We start from the raw sequence: 18,115 nt of genomic DNA on the forward strand, positions 1-18,115 counted from the left end.
TATGGACCACATCTTCTTAATCCAGTCATCTGTTGAAGGGCATCTCGGGTCCTTGCACGATTTAGCTATTGTGGACATTGCTGCTATGAACACTGGGGTGCATAAGGCCCTTCTCTTCACTATGTCTGTATCCTTGGGTTAAATACCCAGTAGTGCAATGGCTGGGTCATAGGGTAGCTCAATTTTTAACTTTTGAAGGGACCTCCACACTGTTTTCCAGAGTGGCTGTACCAACTTGCATTCCCACCAACAGTGTTAAGAGGGATCCCCTTTCTTCATTTCCTCTCCAACAATTGTTTCTCGCCTTGTCTATTTTTTCCATTCTAACTGGCGTAAGGTGGTATCTCAGTGTGGTTTTGATTTGAATTTCCCTGATGGCTTATGTATTCCCTATGCTTCACCTTTCATCCCCGTGACTTATTTACTCCAAAACTGGAAGCCTCTTTTTCCTGCTCCCCTTCACCCATTTCGCCCTTGCCCGCCCCCCCCCTCCCCCCGGCAACCATCAGTCTGTTCTCTGTATTTATGGAGCTGTTTCTGGAAAAGACAAGTATTTTAAAAAGTAAAGGTGCCTTGGGAAGGTAGACGCCAAAGTAGTATTGCCCATCAGTGAATTTATATTAATTTGGGCTATTGCTCCTTTCTACCGCCAGTTCAGTTTCTTTTCATTACAGAAAGTAAACAGTGTTCAACTTGTTACCTACTCACGCAGAGCAGACAGTAAACAGCAGCTCACAGGCTGCCTCTGCCAGCTTCTCTCAGGTGTTCTGCTTGGGTGGGGGATTGCAACACTTGGGAAGGCCTGGGTGGTCCACTGCCCCGCGTCTCCATCGCTCTGCGTGCCACACCGCCAATGCCAAGACAGGTAGGGCATGTGGACTTCCTCTCCCTCTTTGAAGTGAAAACCCTCATTAATTGTTAACTAAACCTAAGGGATATTTTCCCTAGATTTCTTCATGATCACACTCTAATTGGCCGAATCTCAACTTGTTTCCGTACGGTAATACGAAGTAGGAGTCCGTGATTGGGAAGGACTGTAAACTGCGTGGGGACCCAAGTCCTGCAGAACCACACACGCAGCAGCAGCACAGCAGCCCCGGGGACAAGCAGTGTGTGTGAGCCACACTGCAAATTGCCCGGGGAGGTTTGAGCTGGTGCTTCAGAAGCTCCAACACACCAACTAACATACAGACTTTTATGTGAGTTTGAGAAACATAAATTTACTTCGAATCTTTAAACTTAATTGCAAATCTTTCCAGGGTGTGGGCATGCCTTTGAAGAGTCAGGGCACTGACGGATAAACCGCCCTATGGGAGTTTTGTCTTTTTTTTTTTTTTTTGAAGATTTTATTCATTTGAGAGAGAGAGAAAGTGAGACAGCATGAGTGGTGGGGGAGCGGCAGAGGGAGAGGGAGAGGGAGAAGCAGGCTCCCAGGTGAGTAGGGAGCCGCATGGGGGGCTCCATCCCAGGACCCTGGGATCACGAACTGAGCGGAAGCTTAACTGACTGAGCCACCTAGGCGCCCCTGTCACTAATTCATTAAACAGGTGCCAGTGGCACAGCTACGAATTCCTATAATTCCTATTGGTATAGATTACTTAATTTACATAAAGTTATATAAATTAAGTTTTATAGAGAGAGAGGGAGAGACATGGTCTTTTTTTTACTTTTTCAGAGTAGAAAATCGGTAGAAAGGTGAGGTATAAAATAACTGTAGTGCACAGTGATTTTTATTAGTTGCCATAACTGGAGGATGAGAGTCCAGTTTTCAATTTATCCATTTTCTAAAATTTTTATTTAATAAATTTTATTTTTAAATTTTATTTAATAAGTGTTATAAAGTTATTAAAGAGGATCAGTTTTTAATTGCTTCATTCTGTGACTATATAAATCACTGATTACACCTTAAGGTTCAAGGGCAGGTTATTGCTCTTCTGAGTCTGGTGCTTAGGCTAAAGAAAAAATATCCTTCCATTGGAAAACAGAAAAATGGTCAGGTCTGGACACCGAAAAACATTTAGCTCTTAGCACGAGAGGGATCTAGAACAGGCTAGTCTCCCCACTTCCATGAAGTCTATGTCCAAGCACCTGGTCTCCTCTGAAGGGCTCAGGGTACGAAGTGGAAGCCGGAGAAGAGGGCTGGGGAGGCCCTTACTCAAATCCCTGAAAGCATTACGTGAACGGACTGCGCATAGATATGTTAACAGAGAAGGAAGGGACTGACAGCATTTTCCGCTCTTTGGATTTTTGGGATCGACTCTTCCAAAGCATTTCTCCTCATTGTTTTAGTGACAGATGAAACTTCAGAGGGAGCCGTGTGGGCAGAGGGACAGAGACACAGTGGAAGAATCTACCCCATTGTCTAACCTGGGTGACATGAATGGTGGGCGGAAGCCGCCAACAGTGGAGCATTCATGAGGAAGACACTGAGTTTTCATTGTGACCCCTTCGCCCTGACTCAGAATTTTCAAACACTATTCATTCAATATTCACTCCAGCCTAAAACCAGACTGAAAAAAATGATGGGGTGGTGCCTTTTTTTAGGCAGCTAAAGATACAGACTATTCTGGCTAACTACACTGAAAATCACAGTGAGGGCTTCCTCCCCTAACTCACTAGTGGACTCTCTGGGCTTGGCAAATTCTCTTTGGACCTGGGATAGCAGCTTCCACAAGATAGCCAGAGACAGAGGATTCTATTTTCCTGTAACCCTTGGGAAGTAATGTCCTGCCTTTATATCAGAATTGGCTTGGGACTCTGTGCCAGATTGCAGCTACCTACCTACTACATCCAGCATTGCAGCTACGTACCTACTATCCAGCATTCCCTCCTTCCTCAGTGACAGAACTCTGATCTAACCTTGAATTTAAAATGCCTTTTCCCAGACTTTCTTGTTGCTGGATGTGGCGATGTTCCAGCCAAAAAAATGAAAGTGTTGTGTTGGGTGGACTTCTTGGAAGGTTCTTTAATGAGGGCTGGCAGGTATACCTCTTGCTTTTTTCCTTCTTCCTTTGTGCTGCTTCTTGTAATGGTTGTGATGGCTGGTGCACAGCAGCCATTTTAGATCATGAAGTAACCTTGAGGATAGAAGCCATGTACTAGGATGGCAGGGCAGGAAAATAGATGAGCTTGGGCCACTGATAACTGCAGAGCCACAAGACAATTGTGCTTGACTTATTTCACTTAGCATTATCTCCTCCAGTGCCGTCCATGTTGCAGCACACGTTGAGAAATCGTTCTTTCTAATAGCTGAGTAATATTCCATTGTATATATGGACCACAACTTCTTAATCCAGTCATCTGTTGAAGGGTATCTCGGCTCCTTTCACGATTTAGCTATTGTGGACAATGCTGCTGTGGACATTGGGGTGCATATGGCCCTTCTCTTCACTACGTCTGTATCTTTGGGGTAAATACCCAGTAGTGCAATGGCTGGGTCATAGGGTAGCTCAATTCTTAACTTTTTAAGGGACCTCCACACTGTTTTCCAGAGTGGCTGTACCAACTTGCCTTCCCACCAACAATGTAGGAGGGATCCCCTTTCTCCACGTCCTCTCCAGCAATTGTTGTTTCTTGCCTTGTCAATTTTTGCCATTCTAACTGGTGTAAGGTGGTATCTCAGTGTGGTTTTGATTTGAATTTCCCTGATGGCTAATGATTTTGAACATTTTTTCATGTGTCTGTTAGCCATTTGTATGTCATCATTGGAGAAGCGTCTGTTCATATCCTCTGCCCATTTTATGATTTGTTTATTTGTTTCTCCTGTATTGAATTTGAGAAGTTCTTTGTAGATCTTGGATAATATCTTTTATCTGTAGCATCATTTGCAAATATATTCTCCCATTCCGTGGGCTGCCTCTTAGTATTTTTGACTCTTTCCTTGGCTGTGCAGAAGTTTTTATCTTGATGAAGTCCCACAAGTTCATTCTATCTTTTGTTTCTCTTGCCTTTGGACATGTGTCATGAAAAAGGTTGCTTTGGCCGATGTCGTAGAGGTTGCTGCACATGTTCTCCTCTAGGATTTTGATGGATTCCTGTCTCACATCAAGGTCTTTCATCCATTTGGAGTTTATCTTTGTGTATGGTGTGAGAGAGTGGTCAAGTTTGATTCTTTTGCATGTAGCTGTCCAATTTTCCCAGCACCATTTATTGAAGAAACTGTCTTTTTTCCACCAGATGTTCTTTTCCTGCTTTTTCAAAGATTAGTTGCCCAAAGAGCCGAGAGTCTATTTCTGTGTTCTCTATTCTGTCCCATTGGTCTATGTGTCTGTTTTTGTGCCAGTACCATGCTGTCTTTGTGATCACAGCTTTGTAGTACAGCTCCAAATCTGGCATTGTGATGCCCTCAGCTTTGTTTTTCCTTTTCAACAGTTCCTTGGCGATTAGGGGCCTTTTCTGGTTCCATACAAATTTAAGGACTATTTGTTCCAGCTCTTTGAAAAATGTCATCGGTATTTTGATCGGGATAGCACTAAAAGTGTAGATTGCTCTGGGTAGCATAGACATTTTAACTATGTTTATTCTTCCGATCCATGAGCATGGAATATTTTTCCATCTTTTTGTGTCTTCTTCAATGTCTTTCAAGAGTGATTTATAGTTTCTAGAATATAGGTCCTTTACGTCTCTGGTTAAGTTAATTCCAAGGTAACGTATGGTTTTTGGTGCTATTGTAAATGGGATGGATTCCCTAATTTCTCTTTCTTCGGTCTCGTTATTCGTGTATAGAAATGCAACTGATTTCTGAGCATTGATTTTGTATCCCGCCACGTTACTGAATTGCTCTATAACTTCTAATAGTTTGGGAGTGGCTTCTTTTGGGTTTTCCATATAGAGTATCATGTCATCTGCGAAGAGAGACATTTTGACTTCTTCTTTGCCGATTTGAATACCTTTGATCCCTTTTTGTTGTCTGATTGCTGTTGCAAGGACTTCTAGTACTATGTTGAATAATAGTGGCGAGAGTGGGCATCCTTGTCGAGTTCCTGATCTTAAGGGAAAGGCTTCCAGCTTTTCCCCATTGAGAATAATATTTGCAGTAGGCTTTTCATAGATGGCTTTTATGAGATTGAGAAATGTACCTTCTATTCCTACACTCTGAAGGGTTTTAATCAGGAAAGGATGCTGTATTTTGTCAAATGCTTTTTCGGCATCGATTGAGAGGATCATATGGTTCCTGAGTCTTTTCTTGTTGATATGATGTATCACGCTGATTGATTTGCGAATATTGAACCACGCTTGCATCCCAGGTATGAATCCCACTTGATCGTGATGGATAATCCTTTTAATGTACTGTTGGATTCTATTAGCCAGGATCTTGTTGAGGATTTTGGCGTCCATATTCATTAGGGAAATCGGTCTGTAATTCTCCTTTTTGATGGGGTCTTTGCCTGGTTTGGGGATCAAGGTAATATTGGCCTCATAGAATGAGTTTGGTAGCTTTCCTTCTGTTTCTATTTTTTGAAATAGCTTTAGGAGAATAGGTATTATTTCTTCTTTGAATGTTTGGTAGAATTCCCCAGGAAAACCGTCTGGGCCTGGAGTTTTGTTATTTGGAAGGTTGTTTATCACTGATTCAATCTCTTCATAATTAATTGGCCTGTTTAAAAAATCAATTTCTTCCTGTTTCAGTCTTGGTAGTATATAGGTTTCCAGGAAGGTCTCCATCTCTTCCAGATTGCTTAATATTGGCATATAGATGTTGATAAAAGTTCTAATAATCCTTCTAATTTCATTGGTGTTGGTCGTGACCTCTCCTTTTTCATTCATACTTTTATTAATTTGGGTCCTTTCTCTATTCTTTTGGATAAATCTTGCCAGTGGTTTGTCAATTTTACTGATTCTCTCAAAGAACCAGCTTCTAGTCCTGTTGATCTGCTCTACTGTACTCCTGGTTTCTAATTCATTGATTTCTGTTCTAATCTTGGTCAACTGCTTCCTCGTGTGTGGATTAGGCCCATCCCTCTGTTGCTGTTCCAGCTTCTTGAGGTGAGAATATAAAAACTGCATTTTAGATTTTTCTATTCTTTTGAGTGAGGCTTAGATGGCTATGTATTTCCCCCTTAGGACTGCCTTTGCAGTATCCCATAGGGTTTGGACCGTTGTGTTTTCATTCTCGTTGGTCTCCATAAATTGTTTAAATTGATTTTTGATTTCCTGGTTTATCGAGTCATTCCTGAGCAGGATGGTTCTTAGTCTCCAAGTGTTTGAGAATATGCAGAGGATAATTTCAGTCTTTTGGTATCAGTTGAGACCTGTTTTGTGTCCCAGAACATGGTCTATTCTTGAGAATGTTCCATGGGCATTAGAATAGAATGAGTATTCTTTGGTTCTGGGGTGTAGTGTTCTCTATATATCCATGAGGTCCAACTCGTCAAGTATGGCATTCACAGCTCTTGTTTCTGTGTTGGTTTTCTGCTCTGGTGCTCTGTCTATTGCTGATAGTGGAGTGTTGAAGTCCCATACTATTAAAGTATTTTTATCTATATGTCTCTTTATTGTGGTTAAGAGTTGGCTTGTGTATCTTGCTGCTCCCCTGTTTGGGGCATATATATTTATAATTGTCATATGCACTTGTTGGATACCTCCTTTAAGAATAATATAGTTGCCTTCTGTGTCTCTAACTATAGTCTTTAGTTTAAAATCCAATCTGTCTGATATGAGAATTGCTACCCCAGCTTTCTTTTGAGGTCCTTTGGCATGAAAGATGGTATTCCATCCCTTTACTTTCAGTCTGAATGTATCTTTAGGTTCAAAATGAGTCCCTTGTAGACAGCAAATGGATGGGTCTTGTCTTTTTATCCAATCTGCAACCCTGTGTCGTTTATGGGAGCATTTAGGCCATTTACATTGAGACTGAATATTGAAAGATATGATTTTAATGATGCCATGTTGCCAGTAAAGTCTTTGTTTCTATCAATTGTGACTTTCTTGGAACAAACCAATCTTTTAACATGTCTTTATGTTCTATGTATTGATATTTGATTTTAAATTTAAGGAAGTTAGCCTATTTGGAGTACTTAACAAATCTGAAGATCAAATTATACTTGCCTTGTGAAAGAAATTTAAAACTTCTTTTTGTATACTTTGAAATAGTTAATGTAGCAGAGTACATTTCTTTTCTTTTAAAAGCTTATAAAACCCTTGTGCACTGTTGGTTAGGATTGGGAAATGCTGCAACCCCTATGTGTAACAGTACGGAGGTTCCTGAAAAAATTAAAAATAGGACTATCATATGATCCAGCAATCCTACTTCTGGGTATATATACCAAAAAAAGTGAAGGCAGGATTTCTAAGAGCTATTTGCCCACTCATGTTCATAGAATCATTATTCATAATAGTCAAGCAGTGGAGGCAAGCAAAATGTCCATTGTTGGATAAAGAGAAACACAAAATGTGGTGTGTGCGTATAATGGAATATTATTTGGTTTTAAAAAGGAAGGAAATTCTGATCCATGATACAACATGGATGAACCAGGAAGACATTACGCTAATGAAATAAGCCGGTCACAAAAACAAACAAACAAACAAACAAACAAAAAACCCAAAAGCAAATATTGCCTTTTTCTTTTTTAAGACCACTAAAGTGCTGGGGATAGGGTTAGCAAGGAAACAAAGATTTCCTATCATTTTGAAATTGCTTTTTCTTTATTTCAGCATTTGCCTGGTTGCTATAAGCCTTTGACTATTTTCTAGAGTTCTGACAAAGTTGGTTTTAGCAATTTCTGCTTGCTTGTTCATGTTTCTGTACAAGGAAGGACAAGAGCTTGGAAGTGCCTATCCACCATTTTGCTATCATTCTGACATCTTCTGTCTTGATGATCTGTCATTGGATATGCTTTTATTTTTGTCTTGAATACTCTTTCCCTCTCTATCTGGAAAATTATATTCATCCTCTAAGATCTTGCCTGAATATGATCCTCTCTGTGAAACCTCTCAATAGTCACATTTTGTTTGTGGGTGCTTGCTAATGGCTTTTATGCACACTATTTACTTAACATGCGTATTCTCCACTGGGTGGTGAGCCCCTTGAAACTCATGGTGGTGTCTTGCTTACATTCCACCCATAACCCTCAAGTTCAAAGCCTGGCACAGAGTGGGCATCCGGAAGTGGCATATAGAACAGTTCAGATTAAGGTGACACTCAGGAGCAGATAACAGGAGTTTTCCCTGAAATTGTGAGAAGATTGGTCTCGCAAGACCAATGGAAATGGGTACACTTTGGAAAACAGAAATAAGGGGGGATAGTAGAAGACAAGGGGACAAGGGGTAGTTTGGATATATCTTCAAATTCTGCAGGTCATGTGCACAACTGTCATTTTCCCAGAAATTATCCATAGTGAAGCTCTTAATGGTACTCTATAGGGTAACAGAAAGGAATGGAAATAAACAGCCCAAATAAAATTTTAATGTTTTTTTAAATGTAAGGTGCAGGATTGTCAAGAATTGTTGATTGACAGGACCCTTCATTCACCCAATTAATTCTTATTGAAGATATTTTTTTCCTCAAATAGGTAAATTGAAGTCTTAGACTTTTCCTTTTTTAATGACTAGTTTTCTGCTTCTTCCAGTTGAAAACTGGGCTAATTCACTTTGGTTTTGGAGAACTGGTTCATCTTTTCGGTGGACAACAAGTAGCCTCTAACTCTTGAAAGTGGGGGAGGGCTAGCAAATATTGTCTTTTTGATGCTACCTATGTGAGGCATCTAAAGTAACAAAATTCATAGTAACAGAGAGTAGAGTGGTGGTTACAAGGGGCTGAGGAGGAGTGTGTGGAGTGAGCTATAGTTTAATGGATATAGAATTTCAGTTTTGCAAGATTAAGAAGTTCCAAAAATTGGTTGCACCCAATATGAATGTATTTAATGCTACTAAACTATATTATTTTAAATGGTTAAAATGGCAAATTATATGTTTTTTTTAAACCACATTTTACAAAACAAAACCAAAAAATTCTTCCGTGAGACCACAGGGATTGAGTACTCTTTGGTTTTATTTTTTAAGATTTTATTTATTTATTTGAGAGGGTGAATAAGAGAGAGAGAGCACCAGCAAGGGTTGGGGGGGCAGAGGGAGAAGGAGAAGCAGGCTCCCCTTTGAGCAGAGGGCCCAATGCGGGACTTGATCCCAGGACCCTGAGATCATGACCTGAGCCAAAGCAGATGCTTAACCAACTGAGCCACCCAGGTGCCCCTATCCTTTGGTTTTAACAATAGGTTCTTGGGGATCACATCTATTATTAACTTACCTTTCTTGTATGTGTCCTTCATATGTTAATTTAACGTCAGAGACAAGAATGTCAGGGCTAGACGGGTAACACACAACACACAGAGACACACAGGTACAGGCTCAGGTGCCTAACGGGGGAAGGAAGAAGGGGAGGAGGGAGGAAGCATCTTGCAGCCTTTGGCACTTGAACCCCTTTATTTTAGAAAAGAAAGCCAAGTGATGGGCAAAGTTCTGCCAACTCTGTGGCACAAAATTGTGGCAGATTTGAGACTCCAACTCAGTGGTCTGTCCTTGCTCAGTGGATCCTCAAGAGCCATGGAGATCTGATGATATAATGGTGCAGTCTGCAATTAGTTTTACCTCTGCATAATCCTACATCTCTGTAGTTTTTGTTAGTATTCTGTTGGGCTTGCCCTAGTTACTTGAACTCTCTGTCCTTCAGTTTCTGTAAAATGGAGATAGTAGTTCCTGACTTCTTAGGGAGGTTTTGAAGATTAAATGAAATAATACTCAAAACACAGTGTTTGAACCTGAATAAGTACTTAATAAATGTCAATTACTAGTATCATTATTATTATTTTAAATGGGTCATATAGAGATACTGTTATGTAAGGCATTATAAATTGCTTTACATACATTCTCTCATTTAATCCTTACAACAAAAAGTTATTCCCTTCTTACAATTGAGGAAGTTGAGGTCCAGGAGGGTTAACAACTTACCCAGGCAACACAGTTAACAAGCAGCTAGATGGCTAGATGGCACTCTACTATACAATGGCGAGATCTCCTTGGATTTTCCTTGTTGTGTCCCTTTGCCATCTTTTTTTTATAAGAAAATTTACTCATATATAGACCTGTGCACTGTCCTTGTGTTGGTCTATTGTGGCATTCTACTTCCACCCAGTCTTGTTTCTGGGCATATCAGGACTTACACTGTAGTTATTGTTCTTTAGTCTTGCCTTTTAAATTTAACATTATAATGTGAGCATATTTTTATATTGCGAAATATTTTTAAAATATAGTTTTTAGTGGCTAAATGGTATAGGATTTTATGACAATGGCACCATTTGTTAGCCATTCCCCTAATTTTAGGTATACTGACTGTTTTCAATATCTCACTATTATAAGTACCTGTAGTGCTTTTCCTGGTACAGACACATTTATGCACATTTCTGATTGTTTCTCCAACGTGGAAATCCAAAAGCAGATTTTCCAGGTCAATAGAGATGATTATTATGAGACTTTTTGTTACTTGTTGAGGAATTTCTATTTCATTAATCCCTTACTAACTCTGAGAATTATGATTTTTAAAAATCTTTGCCAGGTTAAATGTCATGGTAACTCATTTTAACTTGCCTTTCTTTTATTACCATGGGTCACGCTATTTTTCTTCCCATTTTTTATTGGCCACTTGCCTTGTTCTTTTGCAAATTTCTGTTGATATACTTTGCCTACTTGTAAATCTGGAAATCTGGGTGTGAGATTTTATAAATCTAGAGTATCAACAGCTTGTAATATCTATTACAAACATTCTGGCTCTAATTTTTTTGTAGTTTTCCACCTATTTTACTTAATATGTGAATATGTCTAATACTCCCAATCATTTGTCATATTAACATTTATAATAGTTGTTCTTTTTCATCTTTTGTTTTCAGTAGTTTCTGTCCTGAACTTGTTTTAAGTTCAGAATTATTTGGCCAGAGTGTGGTAGGGCAGGATATTTTTTTTAGAAGCTCTCCAGGTTATTTTAACACATGGCTCAGGTTGAGGGCCACTGCTTTCAACCATACTAAAGACAATGTTGGCCAATAGACATATTTTTCTGCTTTAAACTTCAATATATTTTAACCCAACTATTTTCATCTACACATGTCATTAAGTTTAGCTTTTGTATCCCAAATACCAGCCACTTCCCTTTGGCCACATAAGACATCCAGTGAGGTTTATGTTTCTACTGTGCCTTTCTGGAACTCACTAGGCGATCTTACTATCATTTTCTTCACAAAACTGTCTTAATTTGCCTCATAAGTATATTGCCTACACTTAGATCTTTGTTGTTTTTTGCAGCTGTAGAATCTTTTTTTTTTTTTTGACAGAGAGAGAGAGAGACAGCCAGCGAGAGAGGGAACACAAGCAGGGGGAGTGGGAGAGGAAGAAGCAGGCTCTCAGCAGAGCAGGCAGCTCTATGTGGGGCTCGATCCCAGAACGCTGGGGTCATGACCTGAGCCGAAGGCAGATGCTTAACGACTGAGCCACCCAGGTGCTCCTGCAGCTGTAGGATTTTATAGAGAGATCATATTAGGGTCTCTGCCTCAGAACTGTTCTATCTTGCCTTAAAAGAGAAACCCAGCCTAACGATGTCTGTGGTGATGTTTCCCAAAGGCAGGGTCTGAAATCATTCCTATCATGGCATCTTTAACTGCAGTCACCCCTTTCATCTCACTAGCTTGTAAGAGCTTGTCTTTCTCTTTATAGTTAAAAAAATCAACAGTGAAGTATTTGTGGGTTCTTTGGGGGTGTTCCTGAGGGAAAATTCTGTCCCCTTTAAAAATATTTGCTGTGATGCTTTCAGTTGGGGAAAATATTTTTGAATTATTAATCTGGCTTTCTTACTTTTGGCCTGATTTTGCTCTTGTTTTCCATGATTATTTTCCTTGATTCTGCCTCAGCTGCACCATCTGTCATCCGTGTGGGTGTGCAGCTATGATTCAGGTACCGGAAACTGAGCTTCTGCAGCTCTGACTGCGCATCCTGCCACAACTTGTTTCTTGCTCATACTTCTCTGGATGGTTTCAATACTTTTATGAAATTACTAGTTTGACTTTTTTTTCTCATTTCAAGTTTAAAGGGTATTTAGGCATGTGCATTTCGGTTTAAAATTTTAACTTTGGAAAGTTATTATTTCTCTGGGAGAATTAACACATGCATATGTGTTACAAATGAAACAATCCTTTACACAAATCAACTGAGAAATAAGTGTGCCCTATAATCTCAACCTCCCCCCCCAAAGACAAAACCATACTTAACTGGTGTATAGTCTTCCACAATTTTATTCTATAGTTATACAAATCTATTCTTTTATTTCTTGTTTTGTTTTTTCAATACTGGAGACACACTCTGCGTGCTGTACTTATGACAACTTACTAGGTCTCATATGAGATTGTCACATTCCCATCCATTTTAGTGCTAGACGATTTGTCATTATGGATGTGCCATACATTTTTGGAAATAATTCCATATTAATAAGCATTTAGGCTGGTGATGGGTAGTAAGGAGGGCACGTATTGCATGGTGCACTGGGTGTGATATGCAACTAATGAATCATCAAACTTTACATCAAAAACCAGGGATGTACTGTATGGTGACTAACATAATATAATAAAAATATTATTATGAAAAAAAATTTTTAAATGAAATAAAAAAATAAGCATTTAAGTTGTTTCTATTTTTTCCCATTATAAATGATGCATTGGTGGCTATCCAAAGACATGTAAAACATACAGGTGTATCCATCTGCAGCTTTGCAAGAGTTTATATTTTCAAAGGATGAATGTCTTGAAGTAGAAATGTGGATGGATATTTTCAATGGTTCTGTGTGGAAGGACTCGTTTCTACTTCCTCAGATTCTCCTCTAAACTGATTATTATTAGCTCTTTTTCTCAGAACATCCCTTAACCTGGCTATTATTTTTAGCTTTTAAATCACAGCAATATTTTGTTTTAATTTGTATCTTTTGAACTCTAATAAGATTGACCCTTTTCCAAATGTTTATCCTCCATCTGTATTGTTTTTTGTTTCCTTATTCCTTTTTCATTTTCATTCTTTTCTTTCTTATTTGTAGAAGCTCTTTATGTATTAAAAATACTGGGGCACCTGGGTAGCGCAGTCGTTAAGCATCTGCCTTCGCTCAGGGTGTGATGCCGGCATTCTGGGATCAAGCCCCACATCGGGCTCCTCTGCTGGGAGCCTGCTTCTTCCTCTCCCGCTCCCCCTGCTTGTGTGCCCTCTCTTGCTGGCTCTCTCTTTCTCTGTCAAATAAATAAATAAATAAAATCTTTAAAAAAAAATACTAACCAAGGGTCACCTGGGTGGCTCAGTTGGTTAAACGTCTGACTATTGATCTCAGTTTCAGGTCTTGATCTTAGTAATGAGCTCAAGCCCCGTGTTGGGCTCCACACCGGGCATGGAGCCTACTTAAAAAAAAAGGAAAAAAAATATTAATTGACATATATGGGATGAACTGCTTCACTTTGCCCCAAGTGCATTTTGAGTTAATATATGCTAGGGGTTTTTTCCATGTAGAAGTTTTTAACATTAATACAATAAAATCTATCTTTACCTTTATGGGGTTTTGGCCTGATGTCAAGCTAACAAAGATATTTAAACCCCAAAGTTACACAGACACATTCCTGGTTTTTACAAATAAGTTCATAATATTGGATTTCACTGTTTGTTTTTGTGTTTAGCGCATTAATGCATCTATAATTTGTTTTAGTAGATGGTTTGTGTTGAAGGTCAGGCTTCATTTTTCTTCTAAATGAATAGTCGATCTTCTCTTTTTATTATTTATTTATTTATTTATTTACTTTCATAATAATATTTTTATTATATTATGTTATTCACCATACAGTACATCCCTGGTTTTTGATGTAAAGTTAGATGATTCATTAGTTGCATATAACACCCAGTGCACCATGCAATACATGCCCTCCTTACTACCCATCACCAGCCTAAATGCTTATTAATATGGAATTATTTCCAAAAATGTATGGCACATCCATAATGACAAATCGTCTAGCACTAAAATGGATGGGAATGTGACAATCTCATATGAGACCTAGTAAGTTGTCATAAGTACAGCACGCAGAGTGTGTCTCCAGTATTGAAAAAACAAAACAAGAAATAAAAGAATAGATTTGTATAACTATAGAATAAAATTGTGGAAGACTATACACCAGTTAAGTATGGTTTTGTCTTTGGGGGGGGAGGTTGAGATTATAGGGCACACTTATTTCTCAGTTGATTTGTGTAAAGGATTGTTTCATTTGTAACACATATGCATGTGTTAATTCTCCCAGAGAAATAATAACTTTCCAAAGTTAAAATTTTAAACCGAAATGCACATGCCTAAATACCCTTTAAACTTGAAATGAGAAAAAAAAGTCAAACTAGTAATTTCATAAAAGTATTGAAACCATCCAGAGAAGTATGAGCAAGAAACAAGTTGTGGCAGGATGCGCAGTCAGAGCTGCAGAAGCTCAGTTTCCGGTACCTGAATCATAGCTGCACACCCACACGGATGACAGATGGTGCAGCTGAGGCAGAATCAAGGAAAATAATCATGGAAAACAAGAGCAAAATCAGGCCAAAAGTAAGAAAGCCAGATTAATAATTCAAAAATATTTTCCCCAACTGAAAGCATCACAGCAAATATTTTTAAAGGGGACAGAATTTTCCCTCAGGAACACCCCCAAAGAACCCACAAATACTTCACTGTTGATTTTTTTAACTATAAAGAGAAAGACAAGCTCTTACAAGCTAGTGAGATGAAAGGGGTGACTGCAGTTAAAGATGCCATGATAGGAATGATTTCAGACCCTGCCTTTGGGAAACATCACCACAGACATCGTTAGGCTGGGTTTCTCTTTTAAGGCAAGATAGAACAGTTCTGAGGCAGAGACCCTAATATGATCTCTCTATAAAATCCTACAGCTGCAGGAGCACCTGGGTGGCTCAGTCGTTAAGCATCTGCCTTCGGCTCAGGTCATGACCCCAGCGAGCCGAGGGTCCATTTCTGGGCTCTCTATTCTGTTCCATTGGTCTATCTGTCTGCTTTTGTGCCAGTACCATGCTGTCTTTGTGATCACAGCTTCGTAGTACATCTCGAAATCCAACCATCTGATGCCCCCAGCTTTGTTTTTCCTTTTCAACAGTTCCTTGGAGATTCGGGGCCTTTTCTGGTTCCACACAAATTTAAGGGCTGTTTGGTCCAGCTCTTTGAAAAATGTCATTGGTATTTTGATTAGGATGGCATTGAAAGTGTAGATTGCTCTGGGTAGCATAGACATTTTAACTATGTTTATTCTTCCGATCCATGAGCATGGAATATTTTTCCATCTTTTTCTGTCTTCCTCAATGTCTTTCAAGAGTGATTTATAGTTTCTAGAATATAGGTCCTTTACGTCTCTGGTTAAGTTAATTCCAAGGTAACGTATGGTTTTTGGTGCTATTGTAAATGGGATGGATTCCCTAATTTCTCTTTCTTCAGTCTCATTATTCGTGTATAGAAATGCAACTGATTTCTGAGCATTGATTTTGTGTCCCGCCACATTACTGAATTGCTCTATCACTTCTAATACATTGGGAGTGTATTCTTTTGGGTTTTCCATATAGAGTATCATGTCATCTGTGAAGAGAGACATGTTGACTTCTTCTTTGCCAATTTGGATACCTTTTATCCCTTTTTGTTGTCTGATTGCTGTTGCAAGGACTTCTAGTACTATGTTGAATAATAATGGCAAGAGTGGGCATCCTCGTTGTGTTCCTCATCTTAAGGGAAAGGTTTCCAGCTTTTCCCCATTGAGAATGATATTTGATATAGGCTTTTCATAGATGGTTTTTATGAGATTGAGGAATGTGCCCTCTATCCCTACATTCTGAAGGGTTTTAATCAGGAAAGGATGCTGTATTTTGTCAAATGCTTTTTCGGCATCTATTGAGAGGGTCATATGATTTTTGGCTTTTTTCTTGTTGATATAATCTATCACACTGATAGATTTGCAAATGTTGAATCGCCCTTGCATCCTAGGGATAAATCCCACTTGGTCATGATGGATAATCCTTTTAGTGTATTGTTGGATTCCATTAGCAAGGATCTTGTTGAGAATTTTGGCGTCCATATTCATCAGGGAAATCGGTCTGTAATTCTCCTTTTTGATGGGGTCTTGCCTGGTTTGGGGATCAGGAAGAAATTGATTTTTTTAAACAGACCAACTAATTACGAAGAGATTGAAACAGTGATTAAAAACCTTCCAAAAAACAAAACGCCAGGGCCTGATGGATTTCTCAGGGAATTCTAACAAACATTCAAAGAAGAAATAATACCTATTCTCCTAAAGCTATTTCAAAAAATAGAAACAGAAGGAAAGCTACCAAACTCATTCTATGAGGCCAATATTACCTTAATCTTCTTTTTTTTTAAAGATTGTATTTGTTTATTTGAGAGAGAAAGTGAGCACATGCGCGTGCTAGAGAGAGCATGTTGCAGGGGTAGGGGCAGAGGGAGGGGGTGAAGCAGACTCTCCTGCTGAGCAGGGAGCCTGATGTGGCGCTGAATCCCAGGACACTGGGATCATGACCTGAGCTGAAGGCAGGGCTTAACCAGCTAAGCCACCCAGACGCCCCTAGTTAATCTTACTCTTAATAAAGAATCATTTCTCTTAAAACTAGAAACAAGGAAAAGAAGGGCATTACTCCAGTCCTAGCACTATTTTGGGAAAGACTGGTCTTGACAATTTTTAATCTTTAAAATATTAAAGGTATATAACATATGTACAGAAAAGTGTACAAAACAAAGATGTATAAATACAGGCAAACATTCATTTAACCAACAATACAGTTGAGAAACAAAATCTTCCCCAGCACATTCAGGAGCTCCCAATCTGCATACCCTTTCCCCCATTACTACCAACTCCCCATTCGAAAAGGTAATCATATCCTGACTTTACAGGCAACCACTTTCTTGTTTTCTTTATAACATATGCACCTAGGCATGTTTCCCCAAAGCTAAAAAGCTTAATTTTGTCTGTTTTTTGGACTTCATATAAAATGAAGTCAAGTTTTAATTTATCCAGTGCAATTTTCAGTTGATAATCACTTGGGTTATTTCCACAGTATGGGTGTTTTAAACAATGGGAATTTATTTCTCACAGTTCTGGAGGCTGGAGGTTCAAGATCAAGGTGTCAGCAAGTTTGGTTCCTTCACTTGCAGATGGCATCTTCTCTCTGTGTCCTCACATGGCCTTTTCCCTATACATGCATATATGTATGGTGTCTCCAGCTTGCTGGCCCATCCTGCAGATTTGGGGTTTGCTAGCCTCCATAATTGTGGGGGCCAATTTTTAAAAAATCAGTCAATCAGGCCTTACAGACACCACCTTCCTGGAGCCACCCATGCCACCCAGCCATGGTCAACCCCACAGGGTTCTTCTATGTCACCATGGACAGTGAATCCTTGGGCCATGTCCCTTTGAGCTGTTTGCAGACAAAATTCCAAAGATAGCAGAGAACTTTCATGCTCTGAGCACTGGGGAGAAAGGATTTGGTTATAAAGGTTCCCACTTTCACAGGATTATTCCAGGATTTATGTGCCACGGAGGTGACTTCACACACCATAATGACACTGGTGGCAAGTCCATCTATGGGGAGAAATTTAATGATGAGAATTTCATCCTGAAGCACAAGAGTCCTGGCATCTTGTCCATGGCAAATACTGGATCTAACACTAGCCATTCCCAGTTTTTCATCTGCACAGCCAAGACTGAGTGGTTGGATGGCAAACATGTGGTCTTTAGCAAGGTGAGAGAGGGCACGAATATTGTGGAAGCCATGGAACACTTTGGGTCCAGAAATGGCAAGACTAGCAAGAAGATCACCATTGCTGACTGTGGGCAAATCTAATAAATTTGACTTGTGTTTTATCATAACTACCAGACCATTCCTTCTGGGGGTCAAGAGAGCACCTCTTCATCCCCTTCTGCTTGAAATACGTATAATCTTTGTGCTTTTGCTGCAGTTCTATGGGTTCTATATTTTTCTTACTACCCTCCAAGTCTAGCTGGATTGCAGAATTAAGTTTATGATTATGAAATAAAAAGAAAAGAAAAAATCA

The 18,115-nt window shown here is 39.3% G+C and overlaps 1 pseudogene; it reads left to right on the forward strand.

Moving 5' to 3' along the window:
• The first annotated feature begins 17,350 nt into the window (after window positions 1-17,350).
• Window positions 17,351-17,904, forward strand: LOC121100190 (annotated as a pseudogene).
• Window positions 17,905-18,115: the final 211 nt, after the last annotated feature.

Source organism: Ursus maritimus, unplaced genomic scaffold (genome assembly GCF_017311325.1).
Source record: "Ursus maritimus isolate PB19 unplaced genomic scaffold, ASM1731132v1 scaffold_10, whole genome shotgun sequence".
Lineage (NCBI taxonomy): Eukaryota > Metazoa > Chordata > Mammalia > Carnivora > Ursidae > Ursus > Ursus maritimus.